Source organism: Podarcis liolepis (genome assembly GCF_965112155.1).
Source record: "Podarcis liolepis genome assembly, chromosome: 12".
NCBI classification, from domain to species: Eukaryota; Metazoa; Chordata; class Lepidosauria; order Squamata; family Lacertidae; genus Podarcis; species Podarcis liolepis.
This window is the reverse complement of record NC_139563.1, coordinates 52,154,190-52,165,060: the sequence shown is the minus strand read 5'-3', so window position 1 is coordinate 52,165,060 and position 10,871 is coordinate 52,154,190. Positions and strand designations below refer to the sequence as shown.

The window sequence follows — 10,871 nt, the reverse complement described above, 5'->3', positions numbered from 1 at the left end:
CCCAAATGAATCTTTGGGGGGGGGGAGGAGGCTTCATACAAAATCTCCCCCACAACCCTGCTTAAAACTTAACTGCTGAGGTAAAGCAAAACCCTGTGGTGTTGTTGTTGTTGTTGTTTAAAAAAAAACCGCAATACATAACAAACAACTCTACATTTGAATGGTTGGGGGGCATATTTGGAGAAAAACGGCCAGAGATTAATGAAGCCTCTCCTTATTAGCGCTGTTCGTGTGCTTTTGTGTCTCACAGCTACAGGCTGAGGATGGGCGGGCGCGAGTGCTTGAGTGGGGAGGGGGGGGCATGGCGAATGGATGACACAACGTGCCGGCAAAAACACACACACCACACACACACATTTATGAGGCTGGCAGGAGCCCGCCGCGCCGTGCGCGCGTCTCTGCTCGTGGAGTTAGGGAGCAGGAGGGGAGAGGCCAGCAGGCAGCCGCCGCCGCCGCCGCCGCCCCGTGATAAAGACGGCGGCGGCAGAGTCAGGCAGCTCTCCCGCTGCTGTTGCCGCCGCCGGCGGCAGAATGAGCGGGAGCGCGAGAGGCGCTAAGAGCCGAGCCGGCGAGGAGGGCGAGCGCCTGGCACGTTGTCTCCGGTGGGCCGCGTGGGCGGGGAGAGGCGAGGCTGAGGGGGAAGAAGAAGAAGGAGAAGAAGAAGAAGAAGGGGAGGCAGCAGCAGCAGCAGCAGCAGCCAGTGCTAGTTGAACGGAGGGGACGACGGGGCGGAGGACGCCGAGGAGCCCGCCAGCCGCCGAAGGGTTGGGCCACAGGCTGAGGCAGCGCGCGAGGGGAGGGGTGGTGGGAGACGGGCAGAAATAGAGGCGGCCGACACGGCGGGGGGAAAGCGACCGGAGGCGGCGGCGGCGGCGGCAGGAGGACGGGATTCGTGAGGGGGAAGGAAGGGAAGGGAAGGCGGGCGGCTCATTCTGAGGGGAAGGGGAACGGAGGCAGAGCGGGAGAAGGCGGGCGGGCGGCGCGGCGGGGCGTGAGGGAGCCGAGCGGCCGAGACAATAAAGGCGAAGTTCCGCGGGGAGGCGGAAGGGGCGCGGGGCGTGGAGGAGCCGGGGAAGTGAGGGAGGGAGAGAGAGGGTGTGAGGCGAGCGGAGGACTCGCCGCCCCGGGAGCCAGAGTGCGAGGAAGAGGAGGAGGAGGAAGGACGACGACGAGGAGGAGGAGCAGACCATGCCTTCCCGGAAAGCAGGCGTCGCGCTGTAGCAGCGCCCTGCCCTGCAGCCCGAGCAGCCCCAAACTCCGCCAAGAAGCCGGTGCCGCGTCCGTTGCAGGTAAACGCCGAGCGACCTCCCCCTCCCCGCTCACCACCCCCTTCCCCGCCTACGTGTGGACGCGTGCGCGCGTGTCTTCGTTGCCTTCGCACCCGCCTCTTGTCCCGAAGCCTCTCGCGCCTCTGCGATCGATCAGCGCGGGCAGGCAGGCAGGCAGGCAGGGTGGGTCTAGCGCGCGGCCAGATGGTTGTGTGGAGCTTCTGACGCGTGTCTTTCCCGTGCTCGCTTTCGGAGGGATCCGAGGTTTGTAGCGAATGGTGCTCGGGCTGAGCATTTTTAGGGAGGTCTTCTGCCCAGGTCGACGCGAAGATGCCTTTTCCACGCAGGGGGGGCTCGTGGGTGGTGGGGTGTCGACACCAACCTTGTATCTGTTATGCGTGTGTTTTGGAAAGGTGGGCTGGGTTTCCCGGGGAGAATAAATACAGGCAGGCGCTGAGAAAGTTTCCCCACTGAGCCACGATCCTCTCTGCCAAATCTACGTGCCCCACAGACACGCGTCTCGCGTGTTGTTATGAACGTGCTGCTTCATCTCCCGCTTTCCACTTGCGCAGTAAATAACAGATGGCGGATAATTTAGGAGCGAGGTTGGAAGTGGCTGGCAGAATTGCTAGCGATGGGGAAATCGCACAGGTTTGGGTAGGTGGCTTCAAATCTGTTGGAAGCATCGCTTCCCTGATAAGATTCAGGACGCGTTGGCAACATGGGAGCATTCTCCAAATGACAGCTCAAGACATCCCACCCTCACGCCAGAGATCAGATCCCAGATGATAGGAAAACTTCAAAAAAGATGCTTTGATTTGACAATGGAGTTGGAGAAGCATGGTAATTTCAGCTGTCTTTTGCCATTATGATTATCGGAATATTTCCTTAGCACTAGTGGTTTCCAGATAGTGTGTAAAAGAAGGGGGGGGGAATAAAGCATAAAACTTTCTTAAAATTGTCAGAAAGACAGTAAAGCATCTTGTGTTGTTTTCAGGTATTCCTAATGCTTACGTGTTTTGATTTGGTAGAAAGTAGTACATTTGGGTTAGCATCCATATGATGTCATGGAAGAAATAGCTTTGCAGCTTGCTGTATCTCATTTAAGTATCTGAAATTAAAAGTCAGCTGTCTGAACTCTGCTGTGTTCATTGCTTGCAGTTACTTCATTGCTATTATGTTACACTTTTATCTGAACATTTGTATCCACCAGATGCTTTGTTTTCTTGGGGATAAACAAAGCATGGGTTCGTTCCACCATTCTTCTGTTGTACAACCAGGTTCATGTTGAGAACAACTTTTTCTTCTTCTTCTTTCTGAAAAGTACCATTTCATCCAGAACTCTGTGAGCCAGAAGCATTTTTCTCAACTGTATGCTTTCCCCTTTTCTGCTGCTGTGTTTAAATCCATCAGTGTTACAATTGTCCATATTGTGTAAGTCAACAAGAGAACTATATTGTTTTATGACTAACTGGATGGGCTTGTCTGTTGTGTTTTCCTTTTTTTAAAAAAACAAACTTTAACATTTTATGTTGCTTTAAGTATAAGAACGGTAAAACTTGTGTTTTGTGTTTGTTTTGCTTTTTTATCTGCATTGCTTAAAAATTTAACTGAATACCGTTCTTCTTAAGAGAGTTCATCGTGGATTGAGGCAAGCTGCAATGTGCAATTAAGGCTTGCAAATAACTAATCTTACATTGACTTTGCTCTCAGTTTCCAACTGAGCCTGGTTGCCTTGAGAACTGTAGCCTTAGCGTCGTTAGAGCATTCTCCACTTGGGAGTTCGGGTGTGTTCTATTTGTAACACTACTTAATGAAGAAGCATCTCACTCTGCTATAAAGAAGCATAATGGACGAGGAGAGCAATGATTGGCTATGGCTACTGGGGGAAAAAAAGAAAAAGATTGCAAAGGTAAAAGCGGTCTGCGGGTTGTGGTGAATCATCATTCCCAATTCCATTTATGTTATTATGCTAGGCAGTATTAATACAGTATATTTTTAACAAATATTTTCAGTGCTTGGGGAGTGTGTGCGGGATAACTTAAATGAAAGATATTTTGAAGTTGTAATGGAAAGTTGTTGCTCCATCTAGGTTATTTTATGTTGTACAAACATATATTAATACTGTTTCCCCCCCAAAATTTTGCTAACAAATATTTTCTGGAATAGCAATATTAAATAATTTTGTTAATATAGGCAATTCTATATGTGTCAATTGCACTATCATGCTATGATTGTGCAAGACTTTGAAGTTTATTCAATTTCTGTCATTCATAATCATTGCTTCTGGTATTCGCAGAAGGTAACAGCGGCAAACCTCTGGTGGTATTTATGGATTAAACAAAAGGCAAATTGTAAATTTGCATGGAAGGTCAACATAATGACATGTGTGCACATTGTTAGAGTATCATTTCATAAATCTGATGCATGCATCTGAAGTATTTTCAGAAGTTCTGTCTGTTGTATAAATAGGCTAGTGTTTCATGTAAAAACATTTTTGTTCTGTATTCTCTACCTAAAGTATTATAAATGTTTATTCTACATAATGTTTAACATTTCAGTACTGTGAACCAGTGCTAATGTGCATCTTAATTTGTGTGTGTGTTATCCTTGTTGACTAAATCTGGCTTAAGTGACATAAATAAGTGTTACCTGTCTAAATCAAGTTTCGAAGTCTGTTGGGTGTTTACTTGAAACAAAGTGTGAGCTAATTAAATGGGGCTTACTCCCTATATGTGATAGTAACTCAGCCTTCTGCAATATGAAGGCTTGTGAGCTCACAAGAATATTAGTGTCTGTACATTACAGGGCAGTCCTAAACCTTGGGTATCTGCAGATATGATTCAGGTGAAAGGATATAAAATGGATCAGAAAATTGTATATGGAAGATATATTGGGATTTGACTGGGCAATTCCAGAGTAGCCAACTGGGACAAATAATTACTTGTCTCAGATCATCAGACAAATGCATTGTTTTCAGATAACGCATTAACACTTCTCCATTTGCCCAGGCATAAGGATGTATCCATTTTTGGAGGACTGGCTACTTTATGCAGTATTTACTATAAATTGTCTAGAGAATGAGTTTTAGATCTTTTAAACTATCGACCATGATTGTCAAGGAGAAAGAAGCTACCATATGTTGTTCTTACTCATCCCTTCCAAAATGGGCATTTATGCTAAAAGGAAGGAGAAAGGTCCTTGTGTTAACTGGGGACAATGAGAACAGCTTAGTTAATATAAAAGGAGAAGGGTGTCTGTCATAGTTCTAGAATGTGACCTGAACAGTCTAGGTTTGGAAATTTGCTATGGGCATCAAAGTGCCAGAAAATGCCATAAAGTCTAGGAGCTAATAATATGTGACAAGGTTATCTGACTTTGCAATAGGTTAGTTGTCGTATTTTATGCACACCCAGCTCCACAACAATGGACAAAAAAATCTACTTAAACAATCTGAAATGTAATTTTGGCAGTTGTTTTCATTGGATCAAGAACTGATCTTTCTGGGAGTTTGCTAAAAGGGTGAAATGTCCCTTGAGTATCGTAAGTCTAGCTAGGGAACACAAATTGATTTCCCCCCCTTTTCTTACTAATGCAAAGAATGAGAGGGCAGAAGCAAAATAACTATATAATATTCAGACATATTTTTCATTGTTTTAGATTGGAACTATGGGTTTAAGAGGAATCCTGTTTGGACTTACTTTTCAGAGAAAGAGCACAATTCAATAATTTTTTTGCCTGACATTATGCCCAAAGAGTAGGTGATCTGGACTATAGATGGTTTCTGCACCATGTAAGAACAGATGAGTAGTCTTGCAGGATCAAACCAAAAGCCTTCTAGTCCAATATTCTCTTTCTAATAGTGGCCAGCCAGATATTTCAGGAACCAAAGCAGGGTATGAAAGTGATAGCCATGTCCTGTAGTTTTCTTCCACATTTATGTGTGCAAAATTACACTGCTTCTGAACATGGAGATTCCATTTAACTACCATGGCTTATATAGATGCTATTAGTATGAAATATTGTAAGATGCGATGAGCTTGGAAATCTATGAACCACTTCACTGAAACCAGGAGATTAGTCAGTCTGAGACTAGCCAGTTCTCTACCATACAGCACAGCAAATGGTAAACCTCAGTACCAACAGATCTGTTCCACTGTTTATAATTACTTGGACTCTGTCGAGCCACATCTGCCTTGGGCCAAGTGATATTGTTTACACTGTTCATAGTGCAAGACATAGTGAAGTGAGTATAAGAGTGGCATAATATAGCAAGACTGCTTTCTGAAGGGAGAACCATAGCTTATTGGAGTGGGAACATTTCTAGCCAAATATGTTTCTTAAATGATAATTATGGTTACTTTTTAGGATAATATTCTGAATGATTAGAAAGAACTGCATTACCAAAAATAATCTCTTAGAGGATTGCATTCATGTAAAGCAGTTTTTGGGGGGCGGGGAATCTCTAAAGGTTAACTACAGTGATTAGAATACTATGAACTTAATTTTTTTGCTCTTATTGATTAGTTGAGCACAGTGTTTCATGCAAAAATTCTGTGATGGCATCATTTCAACTGTCATAGTCATCTAAAGAATGCATTCAAAATGATAACTGCAAAAGAAACCTTAATGTCTTAGAAGCATTTACATTATTTCCACATTAGGCACTTTTAATTTCCCCTAAGATGTCTTCAATGTAGAATCATTGCCATGATGTAAGTACAGTTTTCCAATACTGTGCAAGAGATGCCTGAGTATTAAGGTTTTGTATATGGATGGTTGAAATTGTATTTTGAGTGTATCAGCACCCAAAAGGATGTAAACACAAGTATGGTCTCTTCCAACAATACTTGATTTACTTTGGATCACACCCTGGTTTTTATTGTTTAAAAAACAATGGTCTCTTATCTTAAGAAAGCAAGTAAACCTATAAACAGTTAGTTCAAATGTGAGATATTCTATTTTAAATAGCTGGCCTCGAGACAGGTAATTTGACATAATCATAAGCAGTATTTAGTGGAGATATTGCATTAATATTTGGACTCATCTTTTCTCTCTCTTTTTTGGCATTTTGGCAATTACCTCTTTAAATATAAACCCCAAGTGAATCCAGATGAAAATAAGGTATCAGGAATCCTTTTTCTTTTAGTTTATTCATAGTTCTTGATTGTGTATTCTTTAAAACCTGTGTATAAAGACTATAATTTTTTCTTCTCACCAATATAACTCAATATAACTTGTGCTTCAAGCAAAATATACTCAAATATTAATTTGTTTTTCTCATATGATTTTCATATTTTGCTTGGAGCACAAGCGAATTATGCCAACACAATAAAGGACAATGCAATTGAGCCCTATACCAAAACTGCATTGACTAAGGATGTTCACATCTTTGGCATGGTAAAAGGAATATGTTGTCAATGAACTGGACACAGTTATCTGCAGAGGAGCACCTCCCTTCACCTCCTTTCTCAAAAATGAGTCACAGGTGTTTTTATTTTTTATTTTGAAAGAAGGCAATAGAAAAGCTTTACCTTTTTGCTTGTTAATGTGCTTCCATTTTAGCCTGTTGCCCACAAATCAGTGGCAGGGACATTATAATCATTTCATAAATATTACATCTGCAGTAGAATGGAAAGTCTTATTAGGCCACTGCCTTTTTCTAAACTAAGGTTTTTGGAACTTGGGAGCCTAATGAGCAAACTTAAATGGTCATTTGGGAAAGCTTCCAAAACACAAAAAGATCACTTAGGAGGGTTTTTTGGTCTCTGTCTCGATTCTCCTCATTGCAAAGAAATGAGTACAACAAAATCGTGCAGCTCCTCTCTGCCTTCCAGGTTACACAATACAGCTGCATCTGGTGTTTGTGCCAAACATTAACCCCCAAAGCCAGATAACTTCTAGTCTTAGCTAATATTGGAGGCATGACTACATAAGGAAAAAGAGTAACCTACAAAATGCCATCATTTTAAAGAAAATTTCTTAGGATCATAGAAGGTGACCTTATATCAAGTCAGATCAGGAGATAGCAGGGACTGAATTTGGGACCTTTTTCCTGCAAAACGTATGCCTTACCCGTGAGTTACCCGTGTTCCTTTCCTAGAAAGGACCGATCACCAAGCCTCTAGTGCAGGCATCCCCCAACCCGGCCCTCCAGATGTTTGGGGACTACAACTCCCATCATCCCTTGTTAACAGGACCAGTGGTCAGGGATGATGGGAATTGTAGTCCCAAAACATCTGGAGGGCCGAGTTTGGGGATGCCTGCTCTAGTGCTTGGCCCCTTTTCTCTCTCCTTCAGTTTGCCTTCTTCTACTTCTGTTGATCTTCTACATTTCTTTCTTTTTCTCTCTGGTTCCCAGGTGCTTTTGTAACTGGATTGGGGTAACAAAGAGGTAGTACCCATATGCAGAACAGGTTTCCTTGCACCTAGCAACTTAATCAGAATCCTGGCTCTGTAGCGTGCACCCTGATTCCTTTGAGAGGTTCCAGCATGTGGTTCGGTATGCTGAGTCTATACTTCCTACCTAGTCTTATTGTACCTACAATCTTTCTCATATGAAGATGTATTTGTCTTTAAAATATGTCTATGGATTGTATCCAATTGTGTCCACCCACTGATGGAGAACTCTTTGATCCAGTGGAGAATTTGATGAGCTAAAAGGGTGTGTGTGAAATTATGGAAATTTCATAATTATGGAATAATGGAAATTCCACAATTCCCACCTACCACACTGTACTGAAGGGTCTCTCAATCCCCTTGAACATATTTGGGGTGGGCATAGGAAGCTGCAGAGGGAAGGGGGATTCAGGGAAAATAGCCCCCTTTCCACTAACTCTGCTGGATCAAAGAACCTTTAAAGGAATAGAACTTTAATACAATCCTTTAAATCTATCACTATTCATAATTATTAATGTTTTGGACTTAGCAAATGAAACTTTAGTTAAAGTTGACCTTTAGCTTGGCTTCTAGCAGAACCTACATTAAATCTTCTCATAATCTAATTCTTAAATAAGTTCAGCAAAAAATGGGCAGTGGAGAATGAGGTGCTTGTTTGGTGAAATCTACATTTTACCTGCCAGCAGGTGCTATGGCCTTCACACTTTGAAAAATAAGTGGTTGAGATCAGCTACCTCATTTAGACCACCTCAGTCTTAATGCCGTCTGATAATGGGTTGACCTGCAGATTGGACACATGTTGAATAAATCATTCTGAGGACTGAGCAGTCTGCAGATCAGGAATGTGGCCAAAGGTGTAATTTCAATCACAAAAAGTTATTTGATCCATCAAAGGCTTCTGTGAATGAAAGGAGGGAGGCATTCCTCCTTTCCCATTCAGCCCCTCCCCATGCCATGTGGCCCCTTCCCCTGTTCTACTATACCAGAGGAACCCCCAACTTCCCAGGGCAGATTTTGGGAAAGGGCACAGGGAAGGGAAAATGGTGAAAATCACCTCCCTCCTTCTGTGCACAGAAGCCGCTATTGGCTATAACCCTTAGTCATATGGTGACTTCCACTCAGATGCTACCACTCTGTGGGAGGGGTGGGGGAATTGAAATTTGAAATTTACAGGATGCATTTTTACGAGGTTATCAATCTGTTAGGTTTTAAGAGGAATGGCTTAGTAAGAGTGATTTTTTTTTTTTTGGCAATTTCCCTTGGAAGAAAAATATACTTGCTTCACTCATTGAAACTAGATGTGTTTTTATGTGACATTTAAGGGAAACAATCCAAAGCCTGAAATTCAGGCGATTGCCCACTTATGTGCTTTCTACTTAATGCATGACTAGAAATGTGTGAAAGACCAGCTATTATGAAATGCTGGAAGCCTGGTTTGTAGGAGCAGGATGTCTCCCCTCTCTGCCCCAACTTCAGCCACTTGGAAAGGGGGAGCAGGTATGCCAATCTGCCTTGGCAGACACATCTTCCTGTAGAGGCATGCTTCAGTGGAGGCTGGGAAGGGCTTTGATCTGCTGTGGAAGGAGACAGAACTAAAGGCGGCGGCAACTGAACAGGAGCCTGAACAGAAGGGTGTTGTCTTCTCACCTAGAACCAGGCATCTTGCTCACCCTGATAGAGTGTGCATTTTAAGACTAGGGACTATTTCATGCTTAGTTGTTCATCGCTTCAAGTCGCATCAAGCAGTGTCTTGCATATGTGACTAAGTCTGCAATCCTGTTCTCACTTTTTAGGGAGTCTGTTCATGTAAACCAGGACTGTCCACCTGGTCGATGGTGATGTCCCTGGTCGATCCTGGTTGATCGTGTGATGGTGATTGATCGACCAAAAAAGTAAAGGTCAACAGCTCAGGTCATCCTCCCCCCAAAAAGCTGAACAACTCTGGTCAATCCAATGGGTAGATCACTGCCAGTTTATTTATAGTGGGAGTAGATCGCAGTCTCTTGGAAGTTTGACACCCCTGATGTAAACCAATCACCAAAAGCCACAGACAGATATTTCATTCATACATCAAACTCTATAAGTCTCATTTCCACCAAACACAGCCTTCAACTTGTGGCATACAACAATAATAAAGTCACATTGTAAAACAATATAATACAGTCAATTGATAACAATAAAATACAATTAAAAACATGTTGTTGTTTTTTTAAAAATGGTAACTGTTAAGAGCAACAAAAAGCTGGAATGCAGCACACTCCAAGAACATACGCAAGCTTTCTTGAGAGCTTGTCCCATGAGGATATCAGAGAAATCAGTGAAAATACTCTGTCTGTGTCGAGGAGAACTTCACTTCTGACGCTAGACACACCTGAAAGAATTGTTCTCCAGAACACATCCCAAGGGGGAATGTTACATGGGAGAAACATTTTCCTATGATATTTCTTGTCATGGGCTTTTTTGTGGAATCCAGTATCTTGAACCTAGTAGGGAAAAACCATGAATACAATGCAGTGCTCTTTAGTTGACTTGCTTTAAACCCTCAACTTAGTGCTGAAGCAATGTCAAATCAAGCTATGTATGTTTATGTGCATGTGCGCCAGCAGGGGCACATTTAGGGAAGGGTGATATATTGGATCACATGTGATTATTTCGGGAGCATGCTTATATTTCTGGCCAACGTACTGATTGCTTAATGACTTTTGTTATAAATGATGAAACAGATCTATTCAGGAGGTATGAACATTGACCCTTGTTGATAACATTGCTGTAGTTATGGGATATAAAGAAATAACTGCAACAGTTGCCCTCCCCTTTAATATTGATTATCTCTAAAACTAGGACTTTCCTGCACTGCAGGAGGTTGGATTAAATGCCCCTTGGGACCCCCTCGACTACAATTATATAATCCCATGACTTTAGATTTTGCTGAGACTCTTACTACTCTTAAAACATTTTATACTCCTGGAATATGAAATGATACCCATGATTACAGGAAAGAGGAAGCATATAGAAGATACTGGATTATGCAATGTTGTAACATGTTTATATGCACATCGATTTACTGCAGCAACAGTTCCCATCAGGGATTGCTCCCAAAGAGAAATGGGACCGAAACCTTTTCTTCAGGGAGCTAGTTTAGAAGAGAGGGCGAGCACAACTTATCAAGATGTGCTTATTTATGACTCACAAAATATTATATTT

At 42.8% G+C, this 10,871-nt stretch overlaps 1 protein-coding gene across 17 annotated transcripts in view; it reads left to right on the top strand.

The window, feature by feature from the left end:
* The window catches only part of ARPP21 (cAMP regulated phosphoprotein 21), a 249,595-nt gene that overhangs the window by 75,309 nt on the left and 163,415 nt on the right, over nucleotides 1-10,871 (top strand). For 3 of the 17 annotated variants that reach the window (XM_083468015.1, XM_083468014.1, XM_083467999.1), the window contains exon 1: nucleotides 958-1,289. The exons of 5 other annotated variants lie outside the window; for them this stretch is intronic. The gene's annotated coding sequence lies outside the window, so the exon portion shown is untranslated. 9 more of the 17 variants (XM_083468011.1, XM_083468008.1, XM_083468007.1 and 6 more) reach the window with 6 other exon arrangements.